Source organism: Gopherus flavomarginatus, chromosome 12 (genome assembly GCF_025201925.1).
Source record: "Gopherus flavomarginatus isolate rGopFla2 chromosome 12, rGopFla2.mat.asm, whole genome shotgun sequence".
Lineage (NCBI taxonomy): Eukaryota > Metazoa > Chordata > Testudines > Testudinidae > Gopherus > Gopherus flavomarginatus.
The window spans coordinates 26,406,380-26,417,503 of NC_066628.1; the positions used below are offsets into that span (position 1 = coordinate 26,406,380).

At 47.4% G+C, this 11,124-nt stretch overlaps 1 pseudogene; it reads right to left on the reverse strand.

The window, feature by feature from the left end:
* Nucleotides 1-11,124, reverse strand: part of LOC127032174 (myosin-13-like) — a 181,272-nt pseudogene that overhangs the window by 96,129 nt on the left and 74,019 nt on the right.

Consider the following 11,124-nt stretch of genomic DNA (forward strand, 5'->3'; position numbering starts at 1 on the left):
ATGGGACTCTTTGGTAGGTTCCAAAGTCTTTCAAACCTTTCTCTAAGGGTTTGTCCTCTTGGTTAACAGGCCCTGTCACTTTGCAGCCCAAGATCTCGGGCCTCTGGTAAGTTCAAAGCCAACTTTTATATCAAAAATCTTGTTCTCTTGGGCTTCTGGGACCTGGTCTAACCCAGTTTATGCAATTCTCCCAAGGGGTGGTACTTCTCTGGAGCTGTTACCTGTCCCTCAAGTAATTACCCTCCATGGTTTGCAAATACTGAAGGAGATGGGCTAACCCTCCCTCATGGCATAGATTACAATCCCGAAACCACAAAGATACATATAACATGTATAGATACCATTGATAAAAAGGTACAGAAATAAACAGAACATTCATAAGGTGAATTTGATAGTCCCCAAAATGCCGCATGTGGCTGCAATATCTGTCACACAGAATTCACATGTGAGTGTTATACACTGTCCCTACTATCGCTGAATAGAGCTCTAACTTCTCATAGGCACCCTGGGGATAATGGTACTGGGGGCCTGGTTCTCTGATAGAAAGAGATGAGATTTCCTCCTTTCATATTTATAAGATATGATTATAAGATCAAAAGATTATATGATATGATTATAAGATAGAAAGAGATGAGGAGAAAAGAGATGAGATTTCCTGCTTTCATATTTATAAGAGCATTCTCAGTCTGAACTGACCTCACTTGGTTTGAATTTTGACAGAGAAAGAGACAGAGAGGCACAGAGACATATTCAGGTATTTAATATAAAAAAGTCTGAAACCTTCCTTTTCCTCTTTCATTCAGCCATCTCCCAGCAATGGAATCCACACCATTAAGTCTCACAACCACCCTAGTTGATACAATCTGTAAGAGATTTACTTTCCTCTCATCATCCAGTCCCTCCCTCCAGCCCCCAGCTGCTTCGTCTCATTCACCTATTGCCTTTTGTCAGACCCTAGACCCAGATCCTGCAAAGACTTTAGCATAAATATAACTTTACACTTTGGTCCTTTTGAATTAATGGGATGTTAAGAGTTTGCAAGGTCAGGGCTCGCAATTGTAAGCCCCTCAGGTTTATTCTCTCAGCATCTCTACAGAGCTCAGCACAATGGGGCCCACATCCTCCATAGACGGACACACAAATCATAACAAAATCATTTCATAAGCGTGTAGATTTGAGCTGGGAGAAGGTGGCTCAATTGGCCAGATTCACCCTGAACTGGCAAAGGGCTAGAAGGGGGCAGTTTGTGACTCCCCTAGTCAGTGACTGCAGAGACCTGTGCAGACCTTGCACAGGCTAGGGAAGTCCTGAGAGCCAGCCAGACCCATACCCCTGTTTCTCTAACCCCCAGGGGCTTTGCTAGTTCTGTAGTTAGAAGAGAAAATCAGGGACCCAAAATTAAGCCATTTTGCTACATTTGGATCTCAGCGTTGTGACCTTTGCTAATGCATGAATTAATGTGAGACGTACTGTTACACTCAATTTGTCTGCTTTCCACGTTTCATTCAATAGATATGTCATCTACTTATGACCCAACTGGTCAGAGCCCACCCCCTCTCAGTCTCAGAGGCTAATCCCAATTTCCCCTCTAGATGTCTTTAGAGAGAATACTTTTCTGGGAGAAATCACCGAGTCCTTTTCCTACTTCAGGGGAAATTTCCTCTGGTTGCTGGAACTTCTCTTTCTCACACTTTTAGAGAAAAACAATCGTGATTATATTTTATTTAGTGGCTCATTATAAGGTCAGCACAGGGTATGGCAGTGCAACCTACCCTGCGAAGGTCCCATTAATATTCTTCAACTCTGGCCTGGAGAAACCAGATCTGGGGATAAAAGGAGAATTGAGTCTCCATGGCCAATTCACTCCTTGGCTTCCATGCTCTGATGGACACAAAGTTCCCATATTAAGTGCTGTAGAAATCTGCCCACTAGGAACTAGACTGAGACACCATCTCCCCCTCCCCAGTTCATTCCACACAGATCTCCAAACAGTCCTCAGGTAAGAAAGACTCTTGAGCACTGCTGCCCTGGGATGAATGGGAACCAGGGCCCCAGCAGTGACAGACTCATATTCCATCCCTACAGTCCAGAGGCAGCCAGTCTTCCAGGGAGGTGACATTTCTGGAATATAACTTAGGTCAGTCCTTCCCACTGAATGGATAGTTCCAGAGTCTTCTGTACAAGGGTGAGAACCTTAGGATGAAGTTGATCACAGAGTTTTGTATCCAAAATGTGACCTTACCCACATGTTTGGCTGTAGAGCCCTGAGGAGATGCGGTGCTAACATCATCTCCTAGCTCTTTCCCAGCATTGTAAAGTGGGAGAGGGAGTGACAGAGAGCCACATACCTGCTCAAGGTGCTTCTAATATCTTGGAGGAGAGAGAGAGAGGGAATTTCAGTCCCACCTGACACACACATGGGATCCCAGGGAAGGGATTTTGCAAATTTGGGGAAGAGAAGCCCTGCCCTGGCCACAGGACCATGGATTCCCTGAGCTAATGGGGATTTTCCATCTCTAATATCAATGTGTCTGCGGCAGGGATGACACGTTGGGTTGGGGTGGGGGGTCATGGGAGGGCAATAATAATGATTTGGGAGGTTTCACTCTGAGGGTTGAGAGAGGGTGTGTAGCTGGGCATTGATCCTAATCCATTAATGACATGAAGGCCACCAAGGAAATGAAACTTACAATCAAGACTGGGAGTGTGTCATTTTCACACTTGTTACCATTTCAGGTTCAGTCTTTTTAGTAACTAGAGAGATACTTCAATTACCAAGCATGACTGGAAATTAATTAATTAGTGGTACAGCACATAACAGGAAAGTGGCGTCACATGGTGGTGAATCAATACATTTACTTTGAGAAGATTAGAGTAATAAAGTGACACAAATCCCAGAAAGCACTGGGCTCGAAATATGGGCTGAGATCCTTAAGGGAAGGATCCTTAAGGGAACCCAACTCCCAATTCAATTTCAGCCTTGAAGCCCTGGAGGTTGTTCTGGTTGGACAGAACTGGTCTGAGCATTAGGGCGAAACCCCATTAGACAGTCAGATTTGTGGTAAGAACGGTTGGGGTTTGCCTTAGTGCTGTCCTGAACACTTGCAGTAGAAATGCCTTCTGGGACGAGTCCCACTAGTAATGATCCTGGAAGCAGTGCATTCTGGGAGATTTCAAAAGGCTGCATGGAGGGACTGATGGAACCACTTTGTCTGGTTCTTGTCCACGTACACAGTAAAAGAGTTCAGACTGAGAAGTCAGCACTGCCCAGGAGTAGCTTTGCTGCAGTCAAGTCTAATCCCAATGGTATTTGGCATGGACCTGTGCTGTCTGGAGCCCTTTTGTGGGTGGACTCAAGGTGTTTGGGATCCACCCAGTGTTTAGCACGTGATCTCCTCTAGTGCAGGCCGGCATCGGAGTTTAACCCCTGATGGAGCAAACACAGGAATTCAGAATCCTAGTGGGAAACCTCATCTCCCTGCTGGTCCTGGGACCTTTATCAAGGCATCTTTCCCTCCTAACCACTGCATTTCATCACTGCTCACTATTGTGGGAAAGGCAGCATGATCTGGTGGGCCCTGGACTAGGCCTTGGGAATCCTGGGTTCTATTCCCCTCTCTATCACTGACCTGTGATACTGGGAAAATCACTGCTGCCTCTGTTTCCCCTCCCACCCTTTGTCCGCCTTATTTTTTGAGGCTGTCACCTGCTGAGGGCAGGGATTATCCCTCACTGTGTTTTATGCAGGGACCAGCACAATCACAGTCAGATCTCATCTGGTGACTGTTGCAGCTACTGAGATGAAAATACTACTAATAAAAACCGTGTTACAAATCAGTAACAACAACTGATTGTAACTTCCTATTATCCACTCTGAAGGCAACACGCTCACACAGACTGACCTGCAACTCATGTGATTTAAACCTCACTGGTCATTTAAAATCTTCTATTCTGTACAAAGATCCCTTCTGTCACTAGTGGCAGCTAGGTCTGAAGAGGAACCAGCTTCTCAGAAAAAAATTCTCTCACATCAGACATCTTTAAATTCTTCAGATTTTTTTGCCTTTTTTTCCACACTGTCGTATTATTTACTTGTTATAGCACCTATCATACAATGAAGGCTTTACACAGCTGAGTAATGCAGTTACACGGGTTCTCTGCATCATGGGACCCTCTTGCTCAAAGGACCTGAAGTAGGAAATGGTTTGGAAAAGAATTCAGCTTCTCAGAGACATGTTTCTCACACTGGACATCTTAAAGTCTTCATGCTGCATAATTTACTTTTTATAGCATGTTTCATACAATGGAGGCTTTACATAGCTCAGTGATACAGTCAGACTAATAGCCGTGATAGGCAACTTGCTATGAAATTGATCTGTAATTAAAATCCCAAGTTATTACTCTATTAATAACTTTTATTTTGTCCAAAATCTAAAGTTATTCAACTTAACAGCAATTCCTTGCTTTGTACTCCTAGACATTCTCTTCTAGAGGAACCATCGTGTGAGCTCTGTGAGCCCAGGACAGATGGCAAAACCAGCTATATAGAAGTTTAACCCTCTGCACAGAACAGTTTCAGAGCCTCTTGGTGTTCCCTGTTAGAATATAGCTATTCAGGCCTGCCTGCAAAGGCCTATACTTTAAGAATTTAAGTGTACTTTTATCACTTAGCTAGTTATAGGGGTATAAAAACAAAGAAACAAAATCACAGTCCACCTGTGTATGGGCCTTCTCTCACTAGGATAGTCTGAAGCCTTGTTCTTAGGCTAAGGCCTTTGGCTAAGCAGCAGAGGCAGCCATAAACATTCCAAACTAGTCACACTGAAATAAGGTGCTATGATCCTGTCCTGATAATGCCCATCACCACCAGATAAAGAAAACTTAGTTTAATTGCATTCTATCTGGCAAAAAATCACTTATCAATGCTTGTGGTTGTGAAACCCTCATTTCTCTACTGTTTTATCTTTATGGCCCCCACTTTTTGATTGTTAATCTGTCTGGTTCTCTAATTGTTTCTGTCTGCTGTATAATTAATTTTGCTAGGTGTAAGTTAATTATAGTAGTGGGATATAATTGGTTAGAGAATTATGTTACAATATGTTAGGATTGGTTAGGTAGATTTCAGTAAAATGATTGGTTAAGGTAAAGCTGAGAATATTACTATATCAACTGGGGTCAAACAGGAAGTGGGTGAGAAAATTAGAATCATGCTTGCTGGAAATTAACCCCAATAAACATTGTATTGTCTGCACTTTAGACTTCTGCTGCCTGTATGACAAGAACCAGGGAAGTGAGAGGGTGGAGGGCAAGCCCTCTAACATTCCCCACATACTCTCTCCCCTCCTAATCCCTGTGCTACATTTCTGTGTCTTTTACCAGCTGCCTGTTTTGGCCTGAGATTTCTCTGTTGCACAGTTTCTCTTTACTAGGGGCAGGAGACATCTGTAGCCGATCCCTCCCAGCACTGGCTGATTCAGGGTTGGCTGAAATTTTGCCCATGCTCCAGAGTGACAGGTTCTCTGAAATATTCCGTACAGATGGGACAAGTAGCTTCATCCTGGAATCTTTCCATGGGATTTCCTGCAGCCATGGCTTTCATTTTCACTATCCTGAGCTCAGAGGTATGCCCCACCTGCAGAACAACTGGGTATGTCCCTTCCTGGAACTTACTCTACTGTTTGTTAAGAGTCAAGCACCAAAGAGCTACAGTGAGCATATGGAGGGACCGAGAAGTTTAGGGGATGGAAAGCTAGCTAGCAATGATTCAGAGAGTTGAGAGATTTAAAGGTGAATTTTGCAGCCATTGAACCCGAGTAATACACAGACACTGAGTTCAACCATGGTCCTGGGTAGAAATCAGATTTTTTTCAAAAAGATCTGCCTCTGTCAAAGGGCTAGTATTTATTTTCGGTAAATGCAATCTTAGTACAACAGAAAATTCAGAAGGTTCTCAAACTATGTTTGAAAATAAAATACATGCACAAATGCTTATTTGGAGAGGAGGGGGAATTTGTCTCTACTCATCTTCACAGACTGCAACTTCTTTTGGGCAGGGACCTCAGTACCTGTAAGCTGCCGATTTGTGTATCATGTTTGTTTTCTTGTACCAGGGAGCTGCGCACACTGCCTTCTTCCCTGCCTGCTGCACACACATGGCTCCCAGCTGAAGAGTGGTGGATGAGGACCCCAGAGCAGTCTTTCACACTGGCACAGGGCTGACAGCTGCCATGCTGACAGCTGGGCTAACTGCTGGAGCCCTCCCGCCCCAGTGCTGATATCCTGAGATGTCAACCAGGCTCTGGGCTCACAGCTGGGGCCCCCAGCTGTCAGTAGGGACCTGGGATCACAGGGGCAGCCCCCACCCCAGGGAACAGCCCAAGGTGTGAGCCTCCAGCAGGACTCAGTTTCACAGCAGGGAGCCTACAAGCCAACTGCTAGCCATGGATGGGGTGGGGGTGGGCTCCAGATGTAAGCCTTGAGCAGCTGTAAGTGCCCTACCCTCTGGCTGTCAGTGCCCCACAATGCCAAACGTCAGTCAGTGAAAGCGCCCCTGCACCAGTGGCAGGAGGGCAGTGTGGACATCAACAATCGATTTAATTACTGTGGTGCCTGTAGGTCGACCTAATTTAAGTCAACCTAATTTTGTAGACAAGCCCATTGATGGGGTAGTTCCCTCCTCTCACAGCTATTGGCTCAGGATCTCTATATCAGTTATGCTCCGGCCACATTTTCAAATGTATCTGTTCAATCATAGGGGCTAGAAGGTTCCTTTTTGGTTGCTGATTTTTTTATTATGAAACCTGAGGATCTGTTTTAATCATGTGACTCCAGAGATGGGTCCCTAGGGAATATCCCACAGCACCTGTGTTTAAACCCACTGATGCATGTTCCATGCAGCAAAGCGAGGGCGGCTGTGTTCATGATTAATGTGGATGCCCTCCTGGCAGTGCCTGGGCTGTCAGGGGTGCGGTGGGACTGGAGCAACTCGTTCCTTCCATTCCTGCCTGGCAGGAGCACAGACACATCTTCCTTTAATCCTCTGTGCAAGGAAAGTGCCTCACCCAGAGCTCTGGTAACCACCTCTCTCTAAAGAACAACGCGGGGTTGACGGGCTGGGGCAGCATCAGGGGCCAGGGTTCCCTGCACCTACCCAGAGGAAGGATTCCGCAGGGGAGAGATTTAGGTGGAACCAGAAATCAGGGGAGAAAATCTGGGAAACTGGGAGACTCTGTAGCTCCGACAGACTGAGTTTGAAAAGAGAAAGATTGAATTAACCCTGATCCACAGTGTGTCCTACCTTGTATTACTGGGCAGCCTCCTCCACGAGAAGCACTGTGTGTGTGAGAACTTTGCTCGGGGGAATCTCTCACAAACCACACACACGGCTTCCCCGTCCTCTTCACAGAACAGATCCGAGGCTTTGTCGTGCATCTCACACAGATTCTCTTTTCCTGGTTTGAAATCCAATTGTTTGATTTTTCCACTATATTTGTTAGCTGATAATTACTCTAGCAAGCTCTTTCTGGATTCGGGCTCTGCAGGTGGGGAAACACAAAGGGTCAGAGCCCAGCAATTCCCATTTCTCCCAGTACTGAGTGATGCACACTCGGCAGAAGTTGTGCCCACAGTGTGTGGTCACTGGGTCCGTCAGATATTCTCTTGGATTTCCCATACAGGAGTCCCTGAGGCCATGGCTGCTGGGACCTCTCGGTTTCTGTTCTCTTTGCATCAGAAATGGTTTTGCTGATAATGGAAGGTGCCTGCCCACCTCATATCAGCTGTACAGGTGCAGAATTAGGTGAGGAGAAAGGAGAGGCCAGAAGGAGGAGCAGGAGAAAGATAAGGAAAGAAGGAAGCAGGAACTACATAGGCAAGGAATGGGAGCAGTGGGGTGTAAAGAAGCAGAAAGGGAATGAAAGGAAAAGTGGGGGAAGGAAACAAACACACAAGGACACAAAAGCTTAGAGTCAGGGTCTGTCTACACAGTACGTGTCCGGGTAGGGGTCAGGCTGGATTGTATTCCAGCAGCTAGCCCAAGCCACCCCCTTGGTGCCGCGGCCACACTGCTATTGGTAGTGTGCTCGATCCAGCAGTCATCATATGTACATCTACTCGAACTGGGAATCACACCTCCCAGGTGCTGTGTAGATGTTGTTATGGAGTGTGGGGGAGTCAGGGCCCTGAATCCCTCACCTCCTGCGATTCACTGGGACTTTCAGCCAGACAGTAAAACAGAAGGTTTATTAGATGACAGCAACAGAGTCTAAAACAGAACTTGTAGGTACAGAAAACAGGACCCTTCAGCCAGGTCCATCTTGGGGATGGGGAGCCCAGACTCAGGTTCTGGGCCTGCCCCTGTCTCCTCAGCCAGCTCCAACGTGAAACTCCCTCCAGAAGTCTCACCCAGCCACACACCCCGGCTCCTCCTCAAGCCTTAGTCCAGTTTCCCGTGCATAAGGTGTCACCTGGCCCCAACCCCCTCCTGGGCTCAGATTAGGAAGGGCAGCTGCCATCCTTTACATGCTGGCCGTCAAGTGTCATCCGTCAGTGAAGACACACCCTTATTTCCCATCACTATGTAGTATTAATGCAGACAGTAAACTAGTAAAACTCCCATGCAACATTGGCAGGTTAATACTCCCTACTCCGTCACATCTCTCCCCCCTTCGAGACTGAACTGAGTGGGGTCACTCTAACCAGTGACCTGGGGAAGTTCAGACTCCCCCTCTCCAGGACAATGCATCAGCTATCATGCTGGCACTCTCCTTTACATGGACCACTTCCATATTATAATCCTGCAGGAGCAGGCTCCACCTCAGGAGCTTGGCATTGGCTCCTTTCATCTGGTGTAGCCAGGTCAAGGGAGAGAGGTCAGAGCACACAGTGATGTGCCACCCAAATAGATATGACTGGAGTTTCTTAAGGGCCCATACCATAGCCAGGCATTCCTTCTCGATGGCTGCGTAGCTTTGCTCCCGAGGTAACAAGTTCTTGCTCAAGTACACGATGGGATCTCTCTCCCACTTTTCCTCAACCTTCATTAACACCACACCCAGCCCCGTGGGTGAGGCATCGGTGAACTCCATAAAGGGCTTGTCAAAGTCTGGGTTTACCAGAACTGGGCCACTGACCAGAGCTTCCTTCAGCATGCAGAGAGCCCTCTGGCACTGCTCGGTCAAGACCTCCTTGTCTGGCTTTTCCTTCTTGCACAGCTCAGTGATGGGGGTGGCTGCGGAGCTAAAGTGTGGCACAAATCTTCGATAGTACCCCGCCATCCCAATAAAGACTTGGACCTGCTTTTTAGTTTATGGAGTGGGCCAGTCTCTGATCACCTCCACTTTGGCTGGTTCTGGCTTTAGGCAGCTGCTCCCCACCTGGTGGCCCAGGTAAGATACTCTGACAATCCCCATCTTGCACTTCTCAGCTTTTATGGTCAGCCCAGCCTCCTGGAGTCGGTCCAGCACTTGTTTAACCTGGGACACATGATCCTCCCAGGTCTGGCTAAAGACACAGATGTCATCACTATGCGCCATGGCAAAACTCTCCATCCCTCTCAGTAGCTGATCCATCAGGTGCTGGAAGGTGGCCGGCGCTCCCTTGAGGTCGAAAGGCAGGGTCAGGAACTCATAGAGCCCCAGCTGGGTGATAAAGGCAGATTTCAGCTTGGTATTTGCATTCAGTGGCACCTGCCAGTAGCCTTTGGAAAGATCCATAGTGGTAAGGTAGTGAGCTCCTCCCAGCTTGTCTAGGAGCTCATCAGGCCTGGGCATGGGGTAGGCATCAGATACAGTGATGGCATTAAGTTTCCGATAGTCCACACAGAACCAGATTCACCCGTCCTTTTTGGGGACCAGCACCACAGGCGAGGCCAAGGGCTGGAAGATGGCTGGATCACCTCCAAAGCCAGCATGTCTCTGACCTCTCTTTCCAGGTCCTGAGCAGTTTTCTCTGTGACTCAGAAGGGGCAGCATCTTATAGGAGGGTGCGATCCTGTCTCCACCTGGTGGACAGTCATATTAGTGAGTCCAGGCTGAGTGGAAAACAGCTGTTGGTACAGATGCAACACCCCTCTGATCTCAGCTTGCTGGGCAGGTGTTAGCTGATCAGAGAGGGGAATTTTTTCCTGGGGGGAGCCAGCTCCTGTCTCAGGGAATAGATCTACTATAGGTCATCTCCCTGCTCCTCCCAATGTCCACACACAGCAAACATCACATTCCCCCAGTCATAATATGGCTTCATCATATTAACATGGTACACCCAGTGGTGGTGCGCCCAGTTAGTCAGCTCCACTATATATTTTACCTCATTTAGTTGCTTGACAACCTTGAAAGTGCCTTTCCAGGTGGCTTGTAGTTTGTTTTTTCTCACAAGGATGAGAACCATCACCTGATCTCTTGTGGCATAGGTGTGGGCCAGTGCCATGCGGTCATACCAGACCTTCTGTATCCTCTTGGCTCAGGTCAGATTCTCCTCGGCCAAGCCCAGGAGCTCAGCAAGTCTTTCTCGGAAGGTCAGACACACTCCACCACTGATTCTCCATCGGGAGTGGCCTTCCTCTCCCATTCATCTCTCATCAGGTCCAGGGGACCACTTATCCTTCTTCCATTATAACAGTTCAAAAGGCAAAAATCCGGTAGACCCTTGGGACACTTCCCTGCACACGAACAGCAGGTGAAGTAAATACTTGTCCCAGTCCTGTGGGTGCTGGTTCATAAAGGTTTTCAACATCATCTTTAGAGTTCCATTGAACCTCTCCACCAGGCTGTTGGACTGGGTGTGATATGCTGAGGCCCAGATGTGCCAGGACCTCGGTCACTGCCACGGGATAATGGGTAGCGAAACCTACTACCATCAGAATGTATTTCTTCCCCAACTGAGTTGTCTTGCTGAGAGGCCCCACTATGTCCACAGCCACCTTCTGAAAAGGTTCCTTTATGATGGGTGTTATTCCTTCACCCTCCTACTTCCCTGGTCCTTCTCGCATGAACATAGAGCAACAATACCCAAAGTCCAAAGGCGCAAACAATTCAATGTTTATTGGGGTGAACTTCCAGCAAGCATGATTCCAGTTTCCTTCCTTAGTGTTCCCCTTCCCAGCTCTGACACCACAGGGCCTTGCCTGTG